General features: G+C 39.3%; 1 long non-coding RNA gene across 1 annotated transcript; it reads right to left on the bottom strand.

Annotated features, from left to right (window-relative positions):
• Positions 1 to 2475: 2475 nt before the first annotated feature.
• LOC146515967 (uncharacterized) lies at positions 2476 to 5855 on the bottom strand. The gene is made up of 2 exons (XR_014874801.1): positions 4729 to 5855; positions 2476 to 3363 (listed from the first exon to the last, which is right to left on the bottom strand). It is a non-coding gene; the product is annotated as an uncharacterized LOC146515967 (long non-coding RNA).
• Between the last annotated feature and the right edge of the window lie 211 nt (positions 5856 to 6066).

Genomic DNA, 6066 nt, shown 5'->3' with positions numbered 1-6066 from the left:
GCAGAGGAGTTTTTTTGTTTCCTGTTCTCATGCTGTCCTACCATGGAAGCACAGCATGAGTAGAGGTCTCTTTTTTTCCTCTTGTACTTTCCCATTGTAGTGTATATTTCAGTGTTTTTCTGTAACGCTACCGATCTCCGACTTGTATCCCCATGTGATGTCTGTGTTGTGTGTGTAAGGTCGGGGGGGGGGGGGGGGGGGGGTCCCATTTCACTGCAGGGCAACCTGCATGTGGCGAATAAAGCTTTGATTGAGAACATCTGTATTATTATCGAGGACTCCTGGGAGTCATTTCTTTTTTTATTTAGAGTGAATAAATACACAGCATGTTTTGGTTTTTTTTACAAGGGAAGTTTACTGTGTAATGACAGTGTAGTAAAGACTACAAGGAAAAGTAAAAGGAACACATTTTGAATAAAAGAGTATGCCTCAGGCATTTACACAGTGACCTTTCCCTCTACACAGGTTCTTACCTGATCATAATCTGATTACCAGACTACAACCTGATTTCTTAGCAATAACAACAAAGACGTCACAGATAAGGTTTAGAGGAGAAATTTAGAAGAAGATGTCATAAACAGAAAAACACTCCACTTCTCCGAAAGTGAAAAAGTCCTTCAGCTGAATGAGAAAAACGTCACATGTTTGTTGACAACAGCACTTTAATAACTGACCAGAATCACAGTGAGATGATGCAGTTTCTTTGCCCAGTGTTTGACATGATCTGAGGAGATGAGTGTCACCAGTTTGATGGGGAAATGACAGAGTAGCAGATGAAAACAAAGAAACACATTTAATAACACTAAAGTTTCCCAGAAAATTGAGTAAACATTAGTAAATCGTTTTGAAAAAGACAGAATCAATGCCTGGTATCAAAATGTGGGTAAAGAGCAGACCTTTCATCACGGCCACCTACGAGCGGACCCCTGAAAGTAGCTTTGGAAGTTTGTTTCCCAGTGATTTAACAGAAAGCAGATAAAGAGATAAAGTAGTACTTGCTTCTCTCATTCTACATTACAGGCGTTAAACTGCTGCGGTTCTGGTGAGTCTCGAGTGCTTGAAAAGAAGGTAACTTGACTTTCTTTTGGTTCTTTTCACTTCAATTTTATTTATATAGCGCCAAATCACAACAACAGTCGCCTCAACTTCAGGACCACTGATCACAACTCTTTATTTCTCTCTGAAACCATGTGTCCAAAATACAAACTCCTTCAGTGTAGGTTTGCAGCTGAATCCTGTTGAGCTCGTATGTTGCATTGTGTGTTTGTGGAGTGGTTTAAGCTCCCAGCAGGCGTTAAATACGCAGGACTCTGAAGCTTCTTCGGTGAGAAACAAACTGTGTTCACAACCAAAAAAAAGCCCACTTGCCTTCTTTTCAGTCACTTGAGACTACCATGCATACCTGAGACCCTACACAGCCCACTGAAATTGAAACTGTATTATATTCCATGATATTGATTTAAAATTGATCATCAGATTTGTTTCTAATAAAAAGAAATTTGCAGAAACAATGCTGGCTTTAGGTAGTGATGCTTGGATTTGGCATAAAATTGTTTGCAGTTTTTAACAAATTTGAAAAATTTTCAGCACTGAAATTTTAATGTGGATAAAAGCAGGTGTGCTGTAAACACTATAATGTTTAAAACTGCAGAAAGTGAGCTTACTCGCATGTTTTCCAGCAGTATGAGGTTTGACAGCCTAGATAACGTATGTATTAGCATTGCTCTGTTGGGAAGTAATGGAATACATGTACCGCGGTTATGTATTTAAAATACTAAATATGAGTAACTGTATTCCGTTACAGTTACCGTTTAAAAAGGTGGTATTTAGAATACAGCTACTTTGTTGAAATAAATGGATTACACGGCGGTATTTTCCTGTTTCATATGTTCGGCTATGCCCTCTCTATTTTTGGTTTCCACGCCCCAAACAAAACACGCGAGGCTCTCATGTCTGTGTCTCAATCTCGCGGCCCATGTCACCTCTACTTGCGGCCGCATAATGATGTGAATATTTTTTATACACACACAGTTATGTGTCTGTGAGCGAGGGAGGGAGAAAAAGGAAAAGTACGAGCTGTCATCGAGCAGAAACGGGAGCTGGAAGCATGTAAATATAATAATAACCACTGCAGCCAAGAAGAGTGCCTGACGAGTCCAGTTGTAAGTAAGCTATTAAGACTCGACTGTACACCGTGTTCGTGTTTTCCTCCGAAAACAATAAGTTCTGTTGGAGCAGCCTTTCAACGCCTCTCTCTGTCTCTGCTAGCAAAGTTGACCCAGACAACAAAGTAAAGCTAGTTTTCAGCTACGAGCCGACACAGAACCCACCGTATTAGCCAGAGGTCCCTTTACTACGGTTCGGAGCCGCGGACCTGTTTTATATACGCGCCGAATAGTTTTCTATATGAGATTGGTTATTGGTTAGAATTAAGATTGTTTTTATTTTTCCAGTTCATGAGGACTGTTTTCTTGGCTATGCATAGGGCAGTGAAAACCATATGGGCTATATTCTTATCTGTAGTGACATTATCTAAGCTGCCCAACAAACACACTAAAGGGGAAGTTGGAATGTTACATTTTAGACACTTTGATAAGTCTTCACATATCTCGCGCCAAAACTTCTGAACTGGTGGACAGAACCAAAGAGCGTGGATGTAATTGTCCGGTGAATTGGTTTGGCAGTGTGAGCAGTTGTTGGTAGACGTATAACCCGTCTTGAACATCCGATGACCTGTATAGTGCACTCTATGTAGTATTTTGTATTGAATTAATTGAAGACTGGGATTTCTAATTAAATGAAAGGTTTTTAAACATATCTGAGACCAGAAGTTTTGGTCTAAGTTAACTGATAAATCCGCTTCCCATTTTGCAATAGGAAGTGATATTGATTCATCTGTTTTAGAAAGCGTTCTGTATATTTTGGAAAGTAATTTTGGGGTTTTAAGAGTAAGAAATTGAACCACACTTGGTGGTGTTTGTAGTTCAACTTGACCCGGTTTAAATTTCTTTTTTACTATGGATTTAATTTGTTGATATTCTAAAAATCTTTTCTTGTTGATCCCATATTGTGTAACTAGTCTGTCAAATGAAATAAAGTCTGTTCCTTCTAATATATGTTCTAAATATTTGATTCCTCTACCACTCCAATCTGGAAAGTTTATCATATTATTGTTTTGTAATATGTCAGGGTTGTTCCAGATAGATGTACATTTGCATGGGATTAATGAAGACTCTGTCAACTTTAGAAACTCCCACCATGCTGTCAGAGAAGAGCCAATGTTGATGCTTTTGAAGCATTCGTGTCGTTGGATGTTTGAGCTGATAAATGGTAGATCTGAAATCTCTAGATTATTGCAAAGTGCTTGTTCTACATCTAGCCAAGGTTCATCTAATTCAATTCAATTCAATTTTATTTATATAGCGCCAAATCACAACAAATGTCGCCTCAAGGCGCTTCATAGATACAGAGAAAAGCCCAACAATCATATGACCCCCTATGAGCAAGCACTTTGGCGACAGTGGGAAGGAAAAACTCCCTTTTAACAGGAAGAAACCTCCGGCAGAACCAGGCTCAGGGAGGGGCGGCCATCTGCTGCGACCGGTTGGGGTGAGAGAAGGAAGACAGGATAAAGACATGCTGTGGAAGAGAGACAGAGATTAATAACAGATACGATTCAATACAGAGAGGTCTGTTAATACATAGTGAGTGAGAAAGGTGACTGGAAAGGAAAAACTCAATGCATCATGGGAATCCCCCGGCAGCCTACGTCTATTGCAGCATAACTAAGGGAGGATTCAGGGTCACCTGGTCCAGCCCTAACTATATGCTTTAGCAAAAAGGAAGGTTTTAAGCCTAATCTTAAAAGTAGAGATAGTGTCTGTCTCCTGAATCCAAACTGGAAGCTGGTTCCACAGAAGAGGGGCCTGAAAACTGAAGGCTCTCCCTCCCATTCTACTTTTAAATACTCTAGGAACAACAAGTAGGCCTGCAGAGCGAGAGTGAAGTGCTCTAATAGGGTGATATGGTACTACAAGGTCATTAAGATAAGATGGGGCCTGATTATTTAAGACCTTGTATGTGAGGAGCAGGATTTTGAATTCAATTCTGGATTTAACAGGAAGCCAATGAAGGGAAGCCAAAACAGGAGAAATATGCTCTCTCTTTCTAGTCCCTGTCAGTACTCTTGCTGCAGCATTTTGGATTAACTGAAGGCTTTTCAGTGAGTTTTTTGGACATCCTGATAATAATGAATTGCAGTAGTCTAGCCTGGAAGTAATAAATGCATGAACTAGTTTTTCAGCGTCACTCTGAGACAGGATATTTCTAATTTTAGAGATGTTGCGCAAATGGAAGAACGCAGTCTTACATATTTGTTTAATATGTGCGTTGAAGGACATATCCTGGTCAAAAATGACTCCAAGGTTCCTCACAGTGTTACTGGAGGCCAAGGTAATGCCATCCAGAGTAAGAATCTGGTTAGATACCATATTTCTAAGCTTTTCAGCGCCGAGTACAATGACCTCAGTTTTATCTGAGTTAAGAAGCAGAAAGTTAGTGGCCATCCAAGTCTTTATGTCTTTAAGACATTCCTGCAGTTTAACTAATTGGTGTGTGTTATCTGGCTTCATGGACAGATAGAGCTGGGTGTCATCTGCATAGCAGTGAAAATGTATGCTATGTCTTCTAATGATGCTGCCTAGGGGAAGCATGTATAATGTATAATACATGCTTCTAAGAGGGTATGTTTTAGCCATCCTGAGATAAACTGAAGCCTGTTGGCTAAGAAGTAGTGCTGAAAGTTAGGTAGTTCTAATCCTCCTTTATCCTTGGTCTTTTGTAGTGTTTTTAAGCTTATACGTGGAGGTGTATTTTTCCAAAGGAATTTGGACATATATGAATCTAGAGATCTGAAACAATCTTGTGGCGGTTTAGTTGGGATTATTGAGAATAAATAATTTATTTTTGGTAATACCATCATTTTTATAGCGGCAACCCTTCCCATGAGTGATATGGGTAGACATTTCCATCTAGCCAGATCACCTTCTACTTTCTTTAAAAGTGGGATATGGTTTAATTTAGTCAGATCTGCAAGCTTGGGAGAAACACTAATACCTAAATATTTTATATTTCCCAATTGCAGTGGAGTAGAAGAAGAATTATGGAAGGAGCAATTAATCGGAAGGACTGTAGATTTTTACCAGTTAATTGAGTAATCTGATATTCTTGCAAAAGAGTTTATCAATTCAATGACCCCAGAGATATTGGTTTGTGAATTTTGGAGAAAAAGTAACACATCATCCGCATAAAGGCTGATTTTATGTTCTACGTTCTTACATTTTATGCCCTCAATTACTGAATTCTGTCTAATTGCTGCTGCTAGTGGTTCAATAAAAATTGCAAACAGTGAAGGGGAGAGTGGGCATCCCTGCCTGGTGCCCCTCAGGAGACATAAGCTGGAGGATGTCTGGTCATTTGTTCTGACACAAGCTGTTGGGGAATTATATAATATTTTCAACCAGTTAATGAAAGAGGATCCAAAACCAAATTTGTGTAAAGTTGCAAATAGAAATTTCCAGTTAACTCTGTCAAATGCTTTTTCTGCATCTAAAGAAAATATTGTAGTATCAAGGTTTTTACTGTATGAGTAGTCTATCAAATTAAGTAATCTACGTGTATTTGTTGATGAGTGCCTACCTTTTATGAAACCAGTTTGGTCAGGATGAATTAAGAGGGGGGTTATTTTCTCCAGTCTCTTTGAGAGAGCTTTGCAGATTATTTTGAGGTCTACATTTATAAGGGATATTGGACAATAGCTTGAGGGATATATAGGGTCTTTGCCTGGTTTTAGCAGGAGATTGTTTGCAGAATTCATATTTGATGGAAGTCTGCCCTTTTCTTTGATTTCCAACAACATTCTGTAAAAAACTGGTGCCAGAATCGTCCAGAATTCTTTGTAGAATTCTGCAGGAAAGCCGTCTAGACCTGGAGCCTTATTATTGGGCATACTTATCAGGGCTTCCTGGAGTTCACCTGGTGTCAGTGGCGAATCCAGTGCCATTGCTT

The sequence above is a fragment of the Neolamprologus multifasciatus genome, chromosome 7, assembly GCF_963576455.1.
Source record: "Neolamprologus multifasciatus chromosome 7, fNeoMul1.2, whole genome shotgun sequence".
In the NCBI taxonomy this organism is placed as follows: Eukaryota; Metazoa; Chordata; class Actinopteri; order Cichliformes; family Cichlidae; genus Neolamprologus; species Neolamprologus multifasciatus.
The sequence above is the reverse complement of the archived record's forward strand: the minus strand, read 5'-3'. Positions and strand labels throughout refer to the sequence as shown.